General features: G+C 42.8%; 1 protein-coding gene across 5 annotated transcripts in view; it reads left to right on the forward strand.

Moving 5' to 3' along the window:
• Positions 1-18,470, forward strand: part of LOC126248622 (protein O-linked-mannose beta-1,2-N-acetylglucosaminyltransferase 1-like) — a 2,277,756-nt gene that overhangs the window by 375,953 nt on the left and 1,883,333 nt on the right. The window contains exon 3 of one of the 5 annotated variants that reach the window (XM_049949788.1): positions 15,569-15,650. The exons of the other annotated variants lie outside the window; for them this stretch is intronic. The gene's annotated coding sequence lies outside the window, so the exon portion shown is untranslated. The remainder of the gene's footprint in view (positions 1-15,568; positions 15,651-18,470) is intronic. 5 annotated transcript variants of the gene reach the window in all.

Here is an 18,470-nt window from a genome sequence, read left to right on the forward strand (position 1 = left end):
CAGTATTTTAGCTTGGCGGTGTATAGCCGGGATTAAGCGCTGCAGTTAGTCGGATAAGACCCATAAAGAGTCAAAATAGCGGAAGTTGCAGGTACTCTACTTAAAACAGCAGATAATTTTTTTTTAAATCAGTGAAGCTGTACTATTCAGGAACTCTGATAAATTACCTGCATTTCATTTCATACATGCGCCTGTCCACGTTTGCCATCTGAGACCTAACATTATTTAGAAATATAGTATCGGGCTGTGCCTGATCAATCATTTACCGGCATGTTTAATATTAAAGCATTGGGAATAAACTGAATATTTAATCACGTTCGGATTCGAGTTTCAACGTGGTTTTCATGCAATGTTTATGAAGGCTTGTTTTACTGAAAATTTTAGTGGATATATGTAACTGCTTTCCTCTTCCGCTTATCGCATACTGGATTGAAAACTTGCGAGTTCGTAGAGCGTCAGGGAAAGCTGTCTCATGTGTATCTGGAATTTTTCTGCTGTCATTATATTAAGTCAGTATTTATAAGGGAAAGAACAATGAGAAAACCGCCCCCCCCTCCCCCCACATAGTGAATCTATATACATATTTAGTATTTCTGCCGATCTGCTTCTTGAAGAAGCTTTCAGTACTTTTCCCGTCACAGCAAAGTACGCGTTAAGCTTTTATCTGAGTTCATCGTTTGTAAGGAGAGTAATACAGAAACTACATTCTGCTGCAACATAGCGAATAACTGCAACCGTACAGAGCGACTGTTTGATAGGAAATGGATCTTGGGCTCGATTTACTAAGTGTGTTCTTTTTCTTCGAAAAGCGCAATTACATACTGACACCCCTCACTTGAGTTAGTGTGTCTTGTACGTCGTCTCAAAGACTGTAGACAACTTGGTGGAAAACAAGTATTTCACTTGACCTTTGGAACATGTAGAGGTCACATGGCTCATGCATATTGTAATCTTTACTTGGCAACGTAATAAAATTTAAAACAAGTGTTCCTGTCAATTAAATGTCTTCTATTTTTAAAAACGGACTCCAGGCTTCCTTTTCTCTGATTATTATGATTTTTTTGTGCCTTGGAAGGGAAGAACATTTGATATGTGCTTTTTTTAGTTGGAAAGTTACACGGTTCAACTGCCGCCTCTTCATATTTTCCAAACTCCTCAAATGTTCTTCCCCCGCCCGGTGATGCACTGAAAAACATAGGATTACTTGTCATAAATATTCAGCGCATTCCGCAAGAGGAAGAAAATTTCATCATGAAAATATATGTCACTACAAACATCAAAAAAAGATTTTGCATCACCCCGGATCCCAGAACTTCTGAAGATAGACTCCAGATATTGCATCACAGACACAGCCCATTTGACTGTTCAGAGATGTCACGATACCTGCCCAAAGAGGCAAACAACCATGCATGAGCAGCGCTTATTAGACAGGCGGGGTCCGACAGCCGACCAGTTCCAGTCGTTCCACCAGGAAGAAGGTACACGACTTGTGTTGCTTGTAGTTCAGCCATGCCTAGACGGCCAATACTGCGGTTCCAACAAGGAAGTGGTCAGGTGTGTCGGAGTGAACGAAAGCGATGTTGTTCGGAAATGGAGGAGATACAGAGAGACAGGAACTGTCGATGACATGCCTCGCTCAGGCCGCTCAACGGGTACTAATGCAGTGGATGACCGCTACCTACGGATTATCGCTCGGAGGAACCCTGACAGAAACGCCACCGCGGTGAATAATGCTTTTCATGCAGCCACAGGACGTCGTGTTACGACTAAAACTGTGCACAATATGCTACATGATGCGTAACTTCACTCCAGATGTCCATGGCGAGGTCCGTCTTTGCGACCACGACACCATGCAGCGCGATACAGATGGGCCCAACAACATGGCGAATGGGCTGCTCAGGATTGTCATCACGTTCTCTTCCCCGATGAGTGTCGCATATGCCTTCAACCAGACATTCGTCGGAGACGTGTTAGGATACAACCCGGTCAGGTTGAACCCCTTAAACACACTGTTCAGCGAGTGCAGCCAGGTGGAGGTTCAGTGCTGTTTTTGGGTGGCATTATGTGGGGCGGACGTACGCCTCAGGTGGTCATGGAAGGCGCCGTAATGGCTTTACGATACGTGAATGCCATCATCGGACCGATAGTGCAACCATTTCGGCAGCATAGTGGCTAGGTATTCGTCTTCATGGACGACAATTCGCGTCCCCATCGCGCACATCTTGGAAATGAATTCGTTCAGGATAACGACATCGCTCGACTAGAGTGGCCAGAATGTTCTCCAGACATGAACCCTATCCAAGATGCCTGGGGTAGATTGAAAAGGGCTGTTTATGGACGACGTGACCCACCAACCACTCTGAGAGATCTACGCCGAATCGTCGTTTAGGAGTGGGACAATCTGGACCAACAGTGCCTTGATGAACTTGTGGATAGTATGCCACGACGAATACAGGCATGCATTAATGCAAGAGGACGTGCTACTGGGTATTAGAGGTACCAGTGTGTACAGCAATGTGGACCACCCCCTCTGAAGGTCACGCTGTATGGTGATACAACATGCAATGTGTGGTTTTCCTGAGCAGTGAAATGGTCGGAAATGATGTTTATGTTGATCTCTATTCCAATTTTCTGTACAGGTTCCGGAACTCTCGGAACCGAGGTGATGCAAGACTTTTTTTTATGTGTGTATATATAATGATGTAAGCTCCCTGATACAGTATACATTTATGTTTTTATTTTATAGGCTAATTAGTATCGAGCGCATTGATAATGGTAGATATGATATAGCCTGTGCTGGACATCACTTCTGAAAACATACCGGATACGATTATGACTCACAGGTGACTGAGGGTCAGTACTAACCTTGCATCTTCTATAGACGATCTCGTAACACGTTGTCCACTTGCACGGAGAAAGCTCAGGTCGCTGGATCCTGAAGCGCTACAGGTAAATGAATAACGGGATGTAGTAAGGATTGAGTGATATCATTAAGAAAGTTCCAATGTTTGCGATGCTATGGGTATTTTTAGCTAGTAATCACTACAGACGAAAAATTGCTCTCACAGTACACAAGGCTCATTAGCTGCACTTCGCCAAGTTCTAGAGTTTATCATAACATTCTAAAATAAGAGTCAGATATTTTGAGTATCCAGTATTTTACTATGTACAGAAGCATGTATAAAACCACCGACGGCACGTCTTGATGTATCTTCCAAATGATACTACTACTGTTCAGCAGCTTCATATATCCTGCTAAATCATATTTGTTTGTAACTTGTCAAATCATTTTGGCAACTCTTTTGCTTTATGAAATGAATTCCATATGAACTTAAAACATGATCTGAATAGCCCTCTTTGAATCTTTGCAGTTGATGCTACCATTTGCGGTTTAGTAAACTCATCAGAACATCAAAACCAATTGCAAAATGACTTAGACACGACATATGTGTGGTGCGAAAAGTGGTAATCAACTCTAAATAATGAAAAGTGTGCGGTTGCTCATGTCAGTACTAAAAGGAATTCGTTAAAAGTCAATTACACGATAAATCATACAAATCTGAAGGCTGTCGATTTAACTAAATGCTTAAGCGTTACAATTACGAACAGTTTAAACTGGAACTATATACTGTGAGGAAAACAAACCAAAGACAGCGTTTTATTGGGAACAGGTATACTAAAGAGGCTTCCTGTGCTACGCTTGTTCGTCCTCTGCTAAGTAATGATGTGCCCAGTTGGATCCTTAACAGACAGGACTGACGGAGGACATCGAAAAAGTCAAAAGAAAGGTGATTCGTTTCGTATTATCCCGAAATAGAGACGGGAGTGTCACGGATATGATAAGCGGTGGCAGTCATTAAAACAAAGGCATTTTCCATTGCAACGAGAATTTTGCACGAATTTTCAGTCATCAACTTTCTCCTCTAAACGCGAAAATATTTTATTGATTCCAATCTACATAGGAAGAAATGGTCATCATAAGAAAATAATATGGATTAGAGCTTGTAAGGTAAGATTTAAACATAGAGAGAGAGAGAGAGAGAGAGAGAGAGAGAGAGAGAGAGAGAGAGAGAATAGATTTACCTTTCTATATTTCATTTGAAGATTACACTTTCGTCCAATCGACGTAACCTACCCACTCTGTGCCAGGACTTTCAAATGGTAGATTAGTACTGACCCATGTCAGTAAGTATTAGTTTCCTTACTCTCTGCTCTTCTTGTGATCGAATACATTCAGCAATAATTTGTTATTCATGTATGTTAGTAGGAATCTTTGCATTAAACTGGTATTAACTTAAACAATTGCTTCTGTTCGTAGTTAGATGATCACACTGTTTGTTATCTCTGGTGAGGTGTCGTGGTTGTTATTAAGTGCATACACTGGTCAGCATAAACGGTACGTCCACCTCTGGCACGGATAACAGCGGAGACGCGTTGTGGCATGGAAGCAATGAGGCCTTCGTAGGCCGCTGGAGGGAGTCGCCACCACATCTGCACACACAATTCATCTTATTCCCGTAAATTCCAGGGAGGGAGTGATGTGCTCTGACACCACGTTCAATCACATCTCAGATGTATTCGATCGGGCGAGTTGGTGGGCCAACACATCAACTGGAACTCGCCACTGTGTTCCTCGAACCACTCCATCACACTCCTAGTGGTACATTATCTTGTTGAAAAATGCCACTGCCGTCAGGAGACATGACCGTCATGAAGGGGTGTACGTGGTCTACAGCCAGTGTAAGATACTCCTTGGCCGTCATGGTGCCTTGTACGAGCTCCGGTGGACCCATCGATACCCCTGTGAATGTTCCTCAGAGCATAATGGAGCCGCCGCCAGATTGTCCCCGTCTCGCAGTACAGGTGTCAAGCAGCTGTTCCTCTGGGAGACGACGGATTCGTGTCTTCCGTCGACATCATTTATTAGACCATGCAACACTCTGCCACTGCGCCATCATCCAGTGCCGATGGTCACTTACCCATTTCAGTCGTAGTTGCCGATGTAGTGGTGTTAACATTGGCACATGCACAGGTCGTCGGCTACGGAGGCCCGTCGTTAGGAGTGTTCGGTGCATAGTGCGTTCAGACACACTTGTACTCTGCATATCATTAAAGTCTGATGTTAGTTCCACAACAGTTCTCCACCTGTCATATTTTGCCAGCCTGCCCAGCCTACGACGTCGGACCTGTGTAATGAGGGGTGGGCTATCACAATCTGCCCTGGTCAAACTCAGATAGATGGGGCGCCTTCCTCATTCTACATACGTACAGCACGCTCACTGATAGTACAAGCACCGTGCGTGTCTGACTAGCAGTCATTCATCGCCAGGTGACGCTGCTGTCGCCTGGACGGGTATATATCGAGAGCAGTTCGGTGTTCATAATGTTCTGGCTGCTCACTGTATGAGCCCACGGCGAGAGATGTATCGGCCAGTCCAGCCGATGTGGATAATTCTGATCTCCACAGGAGTGTGTCAAAGACCCAGCTGTACACTCACAATACTGTGAAAAGCAATCGTATGAATAAAACCGTAGGCTTCCGCGGCCGGTGTCATAGTGATTAAAATTCTTCTGGGTATTATGCCGCGTCATTGCCAAAAACTAACAACAATAATAAACTAAAACCGACGTTTCGGCCGAATTGCAACGGCCTTCCTCAGGGCACGACTGGTTTTGCATGCGGATTATTACAGACTATCGATGTCTGACGTCACTGTTGTAAAACTTTTAATTGGCCCTGTAATATGATTGGCTAGTCATCACGTAAGGGAAGGTGAAAAGAAAGAGGCTATTCGTTGATGTCCATGTCGTCAACGATTGGTAGCTGTCCGCCAATCAGTGTTCGGCTTCTGGTCGGCAAGTTTTCCTCCTGGTGTGCGCGCAAGTGGACTGACAGTTGCTCTACAGCTGTTTGTGCAGATACGTCCGTGTCCCGTGTAGCTTCTGCCCCGCGACCACTCACGGCCTGTTGGACTGGGATGGCCGGCAGCCAGGACGCCGGAAGTTTGTAGCCATCTTCTCTGTTGATGTTGTCAGACTGTTTAATAATTGTGATCGCCTCCCGTATTCTACGTTCTCGCATCCACGATTCTTTCGCCAGTACTCGGGCCTCCTGATAGGTTGTCCACAGTCACGGTGGTGTTCCGCTAACGCCGATTTGTCATGTTGTAATCGTACATAGCGTTCGTCTTCTGCTACTCGTAAGCTGACAGGTCTCCCTGCCGTGCGGTTCTAGGCGCTTCAGTCTGGAACCGCGTGACCGCTACGGTCGCAGGTTCGAATCCTGCCTCGGGCATGGGCATGGATGTGTGTGATGTCCTTAGGTTAGTTAGGGTTACGTAGTTCTAAGTTCTAGGGGACTGATGACCACAGATGTTAAGTCCCATAGTGCTCAGAGCCATTTGAGCCACAGGTCTCCCTGTTTCTCCTATGAACTCCGCACTCACACCGTAGATCGCAAACACCTGCAGTGTTACGAAAGTTGACTACATCCTTGGTGGAACCTACAATTTCGTGGATCCTGTGATTGCTTCGAAAAATCGGTTTGAAACCTCGTCGGCGGAGGACGTTGCCTAGCCGTTCACTGACGCCTTTTACATATGGTAAGTGTACCAGTCGAAGCTTCTCTTCTTTGCCTTCTTCTCGTGTTCTGCTCCCTTTGGTTTTAGCTACCTTGCTTATGATTTTGTCATCATAGCCGTTGGCACGAAACGTGTGTTGTAGCTCCTTTAGTTCTTCTTTGATGTTATTTTCATCGCTTATCCGGTAGGCTCGGGCAGTTAACGTATGCAGGACAGAATACTTGAGCTGGGTGGTGGTGGCTCTCCGCGTGCAGGTACCGATTAGTGTGCGTTGGTTTCCGATACACTTTGTGTCCCAGTTTACCTTCGGCAGCTCTGTATGCTTCCACATCCAGAAATGACAAGGAATCATTGTTTTCGGTCTCATGTGTGAACTTTATATTTTAGTGCAGGCTATTTAAGTGCTGGAGGAATTTTCATAATTCCGTTTCACCGTGAGGCCAAATAACGAATGTGTCGTCCACATATCGTAGCCAACAAAAAAATGGTTCAAATGGCTCTGAGCACTATGGGACTCAACTGCTGAGGTCATTAGTCCCCTAGAACTTAGAACTATTTAAACCTAACTAACCTAAGGACATCACAAACATCCATGCCCGAGGCAGGATTCGAACCTGCGACCGTAGCGGTCTTGCGGTGCCAGACTGCAGCGCCTTTAACCGCACGGCCACTTCGGCCGGCCGTAGCCAACAACTGGGACGTAACGGAGCAGAAGCTAGGGCCGTTTGCTCAAAGGCTTCCATGAAGATGTCCGCAGCTACAGGGGAGAGCGGGGAACCCATTGCCACTCCATATAACTTTTCGTAATATTTTCCCCGCCAGGTGAAGTACGTAGATGACAGGCATAAGCGCACCAGATCGCAGATATCTGGTGGGATCCGATCCTGTAGAATGCGCATAGTCTCCTCAATAGGAACGTTAGTGAAGAGAGATTTGATGTCAAAACTGACCATAATGTCTGACGGCTTATTCGCTGTTGTTAGTTTTTAGCAATGACGCGGCATAATACCCAGAAGAATTTTAATCAGCAATCGTATGAAGTTCATCAACAAAACTTCAGCTGAAAAGCTTGATTGATTTGCGATTGAATGATATTTGAGTTTTGCCTTTGAGTTTTGCATAATTTTCATATATGCACCCTAGAGATTTTGAAATTCTCAAAGTCATGTACAAGTACCGTTGTACTACATGGGTTTAGGCTAACTTTGAACCACTTAAAATTTTTACTAGTGGGAATGCTGGAAGATCAGTATAAATATAAGTTCAGTACCATGGTTGTTACAGTGACGTATTTTTGCGTCTGTTCCTGTAATACCGAAATATTTCGTACGAGAAACGAGACTTAATAAATGTAGAACGCTGAAAAGAAATTAAGAAACGAGAACGTGGTGATAGTACCGAGATAATGAATAATGCTGATAACGCTACTCACACATCTCAGATTAGTTTCACCCTATCGAAATCGTGCTGGGGCGCTTTGACAGAAACTGGCGCCCTGTGAAACGAAGCACGGGTGCAAGCTTTCCACCCGCCGCTGAAAACCTGACACTGGTTAGCGGTGATAATCGCGAGCGCTTTCAACTGGCGGCCGACGTCCGGCGTCCATGCGTCGGGCTGTTCGCAGCTGTCCGCCGACGCGTCGCTTGCAGGCGCGCCGCACCGTCCGCTACGCACGACAGGGTGACGGTACGGTAGACCAGCTTCCAGTGTGGCGCCGTGAATTGTTCACAATGCGTCCATGTCGCCGACAGGGCGTGTTGCGGCACAAGAAATGGGCGTTCCGCCCAGTTAACTTTCAATGCTTGTGGCCCCCACACAGTCAAAACGTCAGCGCTCGTATCCCACCGCCCACGGTGCACTCACCTCGACTACTGTTACCTTGTCAAATATTCAGGATACTAAGAACCACTCTGAAAGGAGCATATCACAGAATAGGCATTCTGTTTTATAAATAGTCGGTTCGCAATAGTATCTGTCAGCTAAAAACTATTACAAATTAATTCCCATCTTCGTACTTCAGAAAAGTGTTGCTATGCCGAAACCCCTTAGTTTTAAATAAGAAAGTAAATAAAAAACTGCAGTTTGTAGAGAAGAAAATGGGTACTGTGGTCATTATATAGAGATTGTACACAGTGCATTATCTGATCAAAAGTATCCGAAGATCGCTATCTAGTGCCCAATTGATCACTATAGGTGGTGGTACGGTATGGGGATGGTTTTCACGTTTAGGGTGTGGACCCTTTATTGCACGTAGGAAAATGGTAAATGCGGAAGAATATGAACACATTTTACAGCATTGTGTATTGCGTACAGAAGAGAAACTGTTCGGAAATGATAACTGATTGTAGCAGCACGACAACGTACCCTGTCTTAAAGTAGTATTTGCGAGCCAATGGTTGTGCACAATCACATTCTCGAAATGGGCTCGCCCGCCTAGAGTCCCGACGTGCACCCAATGCAACACCTTTGGAATGAGTTGCAACATAGACTTCTCTCCAGACCCCAGCGTCCAGCACCACTACCTTCTCCAGTTTCGACTCCGGAGCAAGAGTGGACTGCCAGTCCCCCACAGACATTGAGACACATCGCTGAAGTATCCCCACCAGAGATGAAGCTGTAATAAAGGCAAATAGTGGACACTACATTCCTCATTTGAAAACAATACACAAATATTCGCGGAATGGTTCTGTCAATACAAATACGGCGATTTGATGGTGGGCCCCGTCCCAAACTATTTATATAGAAAGAAGGAAAAACTTTAACATACCGTTTGTGGCTTCGCTCAGGTTTTTTTAACTCTTTCCTCATTTATATCTTCTTAGCCTTAGTGCTTGGCTGGTGCAACTTCCGTTTATGGGCATGTCTTTCTTCACTTTTGCAGGTCGAACACATTACAGTGTCTGACATTAAAGATTTTCGATACATCGCTAAGCTTCCTAAGTCAATATCCATTGGATTGTCCACGTCGCGAGGTTCCTCCTGGGTCATCCTGGAAGATGATCTTTGCCATCAAACACTCACATAACATAGGATTACCATCAAAGATTTGATTCTCAGATCATCCCAGTAATTGATACGAATTCTGATGCAAAACGTTGTGCTGAATAGTTAAAGCAGTGTCGGAAAGGTAGAAAATTCCACTGACTGAGGAAAATTCTCAAGGGGCTCAGACAGGGTTCAATTTTGGGTCCACTCCTATTTCCTATGAATGTGAATGACCTTCCACTTAGCATTCAACAAAAAAAAAGATGCTTTTAGCAGACGATATTGTAATGATAAACACCATTAGTGAGAGAGCAACAGAAGAGTTGGTAAATGATATTTTCCAAAGAATTATAAAATGGTTTTCTGGAAATGGACGCTCTCTAAATTAGAAAAAGAAACATTATAGTCAGTTGTGTACAACAAATAGGCTCATACCAACAATCGATGTAGCACATGAGCAGGAGTCAGTAAGTAGGGTAGAAAACTCCAAATTTTTTGGTGTAAATATTAATGAAAACTTGAACTGGAAGAAGCATACTACTGAGCTTCTCAAACACCTAATTTCAGATGCTTTTGCTCTTCGTATAATTGCCAATCTTGGAAAAAAACGTATCAATCTCCTGACATATATTGCATACTTAGTAATGTCTTTCGGAATTATATTCTGTGGTAACTTATTACTTACAAAAAAAGTATTTATTGCACAAAGACGAGTTGTAAGAATAATATGTGATGTTCACCCATGGACGTCATGTAGGTACCTCTTCAAGGAGCGTGGCATTTGAACTGCGCCATCACAATACATATATTCGTAAATGAAATTTGACGTAAATGAACTATCACAATTTGAGAAGAACGATGATGTCCATATATACAACACTAAATGGAAAAATCACTTTTATTACCCATTGTTAAAGGTGTCAGTGGCTCAGAAAGGAGTTCAATAGGCAGCAACAAAAATTTTGATTATTTGCCCTATAACATAAAACGTCTGACAGGTAGCGAAGCAAGTTTTAAATCTAATTTATAATAATTTCTCCTGGACAACTTCTTCTGCTCCACTGACGAATTTCTACTCAGAACTGGTAGCCAGAAAAAATGTGTTGTTGTATGAGCTGGACTAAAAATTGTAATGTGTTCATTAACGTAATTACTAATCATACACACATATTCTATTCACTGACTCGTTCCACATCATTTCGAAAAAATAAATGTTCAAATGCTGTGTGGAATACGTAACTAAGTAACAAGTATTCTCTAACAGCGAAGAACAGAAGTATTATCTCCGTCCCTGATTTTTCATTCTATATTGAGAGGGGCCAGTATTTGTCGAAGAAGCGCGTTGTCCAACGATTTATTAACCTTAAATGTGCAAATGATGGGTATTCGCTTATCATGCTTAATTGATGAATACTAACGTTCACTGTGCTGTCAGAATATTCGCGGAAAAATAGTTATTCTGCAGATGGTGCAGTGCCTGAGTATTCTCTCTCTCTAAAAATCGGAGCTATTCAGACCCGTTCAGCGTAGTCAGCGACGTGTGGTTGCAGAATTTATACCAAACACTCAGTTTTCTGGCCTGGCTGTCACATGTGGCTGCATAATTCATAGCAGTCATCAGTTTTCTGAATGGGTGCCGGCTGTGCGGCCGCTTCCGGCGCCAACGGTGTAAGTGACGGAGCAGTGTTCCACGTAACCTGAGTTAGCTGAGTGCTATGCTGCGACCGCGTCTCAATTATTTGGGCGGCTCCGCATTCCTCATTGACGTGTGCTCGTCCGCCCACGTCTGTAAACCGACCGCCGCTGAATGCTGCATGCTGGGTACGCTTTTATCTGGACTTTTCTTCCCCGTCGCAACTATCGACAAGTAAATGCACTATTGCTATTATGCAGCGCCTCCACTTGTCCGGCAGGCGAATGACTGTACTCTGTGTGACGTACGAATCTTGGTCCCTGCACGTTTTAGCTTCGGACACTGATCACTCTAACTTTGTCACTGTCAGTTACGTAGCTATCGATTCTCCTGTTTCGGAGGGCATCTGAACAGACTGTAGCACGAAATAAGTTACACGCTGGCCATTTCTGTTTCACTTTGACTCAGAAAGAGGTGGCGACAGGAGGGGCATTCGGCCACCCTCTGACATTAACAACCCCACATCCGATAATTAACATGCTGACCCCCGTGCGTGTACGGGATAATTGCAAATGCAAAAGTAAACCAACGAAGATGTGAAGTTCTGAACACTCATACAGTTTCGTGACTCTCCTCTCACCAAGACCCCACCGTCAACAAAATTTCTCTGCCCCTGTGATTCTGCATGCTGAAAATTTGCCTCCGGAATAATATGCACCGATGATTAGTCTCTAGACTGACTCGGAGTGCATCAGTAAATGATAGAGCCTCAGTCGATGATAGGTAAGCAAGGAGAGAAACACAGCAGTCAGTGGCAACCCCATTAATTTTTATTACTTTTACGTGTCTAGATTTAGACTATAAATAGTCATCTTCTGTGCTAAAACGGAACTTGCAGACTCAGAATTAATTTACTTTATATAAAACAATAAGCAAAACACCATGTTATGCAAGAGCAGTTATCCACTCTGTTCAAGATATCATTTGATCTACAATCCAACAAACTCGCGGCGGTACATGTCACCATACAACCTTACTGGTGTAGAGGCAGAAGGAAAAGGGAGGTGGTTGTTTAGAGCAAGTACAGTAGCCTTAGTTTACGTCAGGTAGTGCTAGTTGTGTTGGTTTGGAGAAGAGACCAAACAGCGAGGTCATCGGTCTCATATTAGTGCTAGTAACGTCCTCTGTGTTACAAATTAATTAACAAAGTGTCATTTCAGTACAGTAGTTTAAAACCCTTTTTTAAATATCTAAAATCAACAAGTATATTTGCGTATCATCAAGAACCGAGCGAGGTGGCGCAGTGGTTACCACACTGGACTCCCAATCGGGAGGACGACTGTTCAAACCTGCGTCCGACCACCCTGATTTAGGTTTTCCGGCATTTCCCTAAATCGCTTCAGGCAAATGCCAGGATGGTTCCTTAGAAAGGGCACAGCCGACTTCCTTCCCCATTCTTCCCTAATCCAATGGGACCGATGACCACACTGTTTGGCTCCCTCCCCCAAACCAACAAACCAACCAACCAACCAACCAACCAATATCATCAAGAAATGCCAACTTATAACTGGCTTGCTCATATCTTAGTGATGAAGCGGTCCACCAAGACGTATGCAAAGGATAATTAATAGGTTCATACAACTGTCTTATATAAAATTGTTACATCACTTTAGAAATAAAAATTAACAAATTAAAAAGATTTTGTTGAAAATCACCTTGATAAAATACAGTGACAAACCAGTCTGAAATTCATATCCTAGTGGTTAAGTGATCCACTAAATATTTAATATAAAATAAATATAGAAGTCCTTATAAACAATTTTTATAAAGAACTATTAACAGCATAGTAAAATAATGAAGATGATCATCGAAACACTGATTTAACCTGGTATATTTAACAAAACATAAACGCCCTCTATTGACGTAAAGTTTTATACACAAAAACGTATGACGTAGATCCATCTGCGTTACGATCTTTGCGGAAAGACGAAAAAACAAACTACCGTTAAACCTAACCTTTAAGGCTAGAAAATCAATGTGATTTACTGGTTTGGTGGTAAAATAGATGGAGCATTGGACAGTACCAGCAAAATGGAAGATGAAACGATCAACTAACAATCATAATCTGGGTTCTCACATACTAACATGCCAAGTTTTGTCTGTTTAAAGACAGACGGAAATTCCCATATTAGAACGATACTGGATCGTGACGTCCTTTGCCCCGAAGCAGGAAATCGTCGAAGAGCCCTCAAAACTGGCTGCTTTTCACCAACACCTGCTCATTGAGCAGATAAACGCCAGATGACCTCAGATGGCAGGATATCTCCACTCCTTCAGGACGTCCATGAATCTGTCTGTCTCAGCTTCGTGCAACAACTTGGCACCCCACCTCAGAAGGGGGAAGGCGTGTCAAGTCTCAGCCAGGTGGGCAGCGAAATGGATCTGTGAACTATATCCCACCTATCCAAAGCTACATGCTCTTAAACCTGATCTCAAGTCTTCTACCTGTCTGTCCTATTTAATAGGTGTCGCAGTCTGGACATTCCATTCTGTACCAACCCGATTCATGTGCATATTTCTTTTGTCAGTGGCATTAGCCAAAATACGCCCAAGGTTGTTTGTAGCTGAGAAGGAAACTTTTATGTTTTGTTTTTTGAAAACTGATGACATTTTTGTGCTGAAGGGGGCATAGTACGGCAAGCAGCTGTATTTTTTATCTGTAAAAAATGGTTCAAATGGCTCTGAGCACTATGGGACTCAACTGCTGTGGTCATAAGTCCCCTAGAACTTAGAACTACTTAAACCTAACTAACCTAAGGACAGCACACAACACCCAGCCATAACGAGGCAGAGAAAATCCCTGACCCCGCCGGGAATCGAACCCGGGAACCCGGGCGTGGGAAGCGAGAACGCTACCGCACGACCACGAGATGCGGGCTTTTATCTGTATCTTCCATTTTGTTGCTACCTGCGATTTCTATTAGGTTTTTTTTTTTTTCTACGTAGTTCCTTCATGGAGCCAAAGCTGATATTAGGTAAATCTGCAGGCATTCGTAGCCGTTTTCATTAATAGAAAGTATAGGCATACTCATAATTTATTCTCTTCGAAGTTCTTGAATGCTCAAAGTTGTGATCCTTTGCTGGGATCTTCTTCACGACTGCACTGGTGTCCCTGGGTGGCTGGGTGGCTTGTCGACCATTGAAGAACTAAAGAGGTCTACGGTGCAGTCTAACGATTCAGAAGATTTTACCGTCAATTCTCGATGTTGTTGACTTCGCAAGAAATGGGCCCGTCTTTACACTGCCTTGAGTGCACACGCATTCATGCATTATGGTATATACAAACGCATTGCTATGGGCCTCACAAACCGTTTATCCGGGAACTGCTACTCCTGAGCAGCTGTCAGCTCTACAAGCTATTGTCTTGCACTCTAAGGCTAGGTATCCAGGTATGGGATGGTTACTCTTGGTCCCCTTTCTACTGACCTACAAATATTTCCAGGATCTAATGACGGTCTTTAAGGACTATAAATGACAAGTTTGTGTCAGGCAAATTCGAAGCCACTGAGCCGGCGGTGAGTCTCTTACCTTATTGAAGACGTCCTAGACGTTTGGACTGCAAAAATGGGTCCAAATGTTGCGTCCATGACATCATTTCATAAATTTCACAAAGTGATTGCATCTGCTGAAACCTTCAGGGCAAACGTGATTGATATTGTGGGTCTAGCACATTGATTTTAGTTTTCTAAGAGTCAGGAGCCAATTTAATGCAAGAAATGCTCCACTCTTATACTAAGAATACCGTTGCGGCTTGCCAGTTAATTATGACAGTAAGGCATTTAGATGGTTTGCCTTTTCACTTTTCACATCCCTTTACATAGTGATTCCTTTTATAAACCCATACACCCCCGACCCTTTCACATACACAATCGCCTTTACACATAGCAACCTACCCCTTTGCATAACAACATCCATCCATCTCTCTTCATACGTATCTGCTCGTTTAGATAACTCCTACCACTCACACATTTACATACTCGACTTTCTTTCTATGCGCATTTCTTCCTCTGCTGTTTTCAGGTAAATCAGATTAAATGTCTGACCTGTGCTTGTGTTCATTAGGATTACAGATAGCGAATTTTCATTGTGCGACATGTCCCTATCTTGAGAGGCTTAAGAACTAGCTTTCGAGGACAACTAAAATGTTTTAACATTTTCACTACGTTTGCATTTCGCATCAATTGTGTGTCTAACATGAGCTTGTCACTCAGGGTAATAACGAAAGGCTGGTAATATGTTTAGAGCAAATAAGAATTGATTACTTTTGTATATCAATTAGTGAAAACGGGGAAATTTTGTTTTGTTCCAGATTTTACGCCTCACCTTTCTGCTAGAGTGCATGTGATTCCGATACTTGCTGCAAGTGCCTCTCACATCAAAAGCTGGTCCAAGTGAGTTTCACTTATCAATTTCTGTACAATTATTTAGTTGCATGAGCAGTATGTGATCCCGTGAAAGCAAAGACTGTCTAGTTAGTTATCAAACATTAGTTTTATTTACTGTTCACGTTACGTTCAGCGCCTTGAAGTTTATTTTCAGAAATTGTATAGCTAAATGTAGGTTGCATGTTTCGTTTCAGGATTAGAGCGTAATTTTAATTCGCTTTTATTTTATTCTATTGATGTTGGAGCCTTCCGATCGCTTTCCTTTGTTTGGCTGTGTCTCAGTTTTACGAACTTCTCAAGAACTGCATTGCCAACTACTTTTATTTCAAACTATATGCAGATATATATTGGGATGTAGGACCGCATGGTGCAAATATTTCTATTTGACGCCTTCTCGGCGACTTGTGCGTCTTTGTGACGAAGATGAGATGAAGTGACAAGGACTACACAACCACCCACTGCCCGAGCGAATAAAATCTCAGACCCGGGCCGCAATCTAATCTGAGATCTCGTGATCGAGTGGCAACGAAGCTAACCACTACCCCACCAGCTGCGGATTCTAAGTATAGATATGCGTCAAAAATCGGAATTTCGTGTGAGAGTTTAATATGAATGTACTGGTGTGACTTTTGTATTTATTTTTGAAATGTTTGTTACTTTTTCCAAATAATGCGTGTAACGAGGAGATGATTTTTTAGACACATGAGGTTTTGTTCAGAGTGTATGTATGCCGGTGCCTCGTGCCAAAATTTCATTTCTTGTTTGTAAGATGAATAAAAAATTCTTAAATTGTCAACACTAAACGGATTTGCGATATTTTGGGACAAGTTCTACACAGGGTGATTCAGTTGCCCCTTCCATTGCAGTTTTATGCAACCCGCAGTATTATATCTGGCCTTCAAAAACCACGTGCAAGATTGTTATATTATTTCGCTCACTATGCAGGAACTTAAAGAAAAAAAAACCTGGAAAAATGAATAGGACCTTTTCTTTAGGAAATTTAATGTAGTTAAATTCTGTACCGGGATACGTTGTGACTGTAGGCCGTAGTTTTAGAGCTATTCAAGAAAAATGTACAAAATTGACTTTCAAATGCACCCACAGTCCCACACTCAACTCCCACCTATTAGAATTTCTGATTTGTTGTTCATGGCACCCCCTCCTAGCACTGCAGCAGAATTTGTGACTGCACGATTTGTTTCCCACATTCGACCTCCTTTGGTCTTCATTGACTGGCATTATTACGCCACATTGATACTCGAGCACTTACAAATTATAAAATTGACGTTTGTGTATATGTTACCTAACAATGCTGTAAATTTTAAGAGGATAAAATAAACAATTACACGGTTGTATTCGTCAGGCCTTCTGACTACGAAATTACTGTACTTGTAAGGGTTACGTTTGGATCGAATTGTCAACGTAATTAGTTTTCGTCTAACGCTTAAATAAGTAGTATTTCTTTCATTACCCTCACGGGCACGTTTAAATTAATAATGTTAACGAAATAGCCGACTATGATGGTGCCACAATAGCCCAATAAATAGACCAAAAAAGGTCGAATATCGGGAAAAGTACGCGTAGCCGGAAATGTTTGTGTAGTGGTAGGAAGGAGTGGCATGAACTAGATACTAGAAAGCCAGATGGATAAGGATGGAGTATGGAGGTGTAAGTGCGTTTGAATGTCACTTTCGTACCTTTTTATTGTATAACTTGAAAACCGTGGCCTCAAGAGAGAACGTATCATAGAACAAAAATTTAACTACATCAGATTTCCCACAGAAAAGGTCCTTTTCATTTTTCCTGTAGGACTAATAATTTGAGCGTAGCGAGAGAGAATATATGAAAATTTCACACGTGGGTTTTGAAGGCCAACTGTAACATCGCGGGTTGCATAAAATTATAACGGTAAGGTTACTTGACTTACTCTGTATATATAGTGTGGATGCTGTTGGTACTGTATCTGAGTTTGCTTTAAGTACAAACTTCTTTTTCTGTAGATAATAATCAAACGAAAAGTAATGCATTAGCCAGTGTGGTTCCTCATGCAGATCAAGCTCGATGTGAGGGTCTATAAGCAACATATTTTGGTAGTGATGGATAGTAAGAAGTGCCAGTAATTTTTGTGACAGCAGATCTGCTTTTCGTGAATTCTTCTTGCAGATTATTAATGATATTAAATATGACGTTACCCCGTACATCATCTGTAGTGTATTATCATTGTAGCACTTGGGATGAATTATTTTCTCGCTGGGTTGCTGCGACCTACCTAGATTTCTTCTGCACGAGGTCTTAAAATACATGGCGGTTTTTGTGCTTGCTGTATTTGAGCCAGAATCTAGTTAAATTTTGTTACTGAAAGTGAAGTAGCTCTAAACAAGAAATAATTCGACCAATTCAGTATTCTAACTTCTGGTATGGACAGTTACATTTCATTAGGTTATCTTTTATAACAGTACAGTATTCCACTGTGAGCGTATTAGTATACATGATACCAATGTTAAATGAAATCATTTGGTACGCTGACGTATCGGGGGCCTGCTGTGCGACATACGTAAAAGGGAGTAGAAATTAGCTGAATTGGACGTGATATTCCTTTTGGTTGATAGCGAAGTGTCTTGATCCAAATCCTATGGTTTTCCCGCTGTGGGCCCAGCTGAAGCAGTTGTATCATAACAACCAACCGGAGAGTATGTCCGAGCTCAAAGAACTGCTCCAGACAGCAGTTACTACGAATGATACTGACAGACCGCAGGATGTTCGCAGTAGCATGATTCACGGTTCGGAAGCACGTATTCCCGCCAGCGTATCTGATGTCATACACCG

The sequence above is a fragment of the Schistocerca nitens genome, chromosome 3 (genome assembly GCF_023898315.1).
Source record: "Schistocerca nitens isolate TAMUIC-IGC-003100 chromosome 3, iqSchNite1.1, whole genome shotgun sequence".
NCBI lineage: Eukaryota > Metazoa > Arthropoda > Insecta > Orthoptera > Acrididae > Schistocerca > Schistocerca nitens.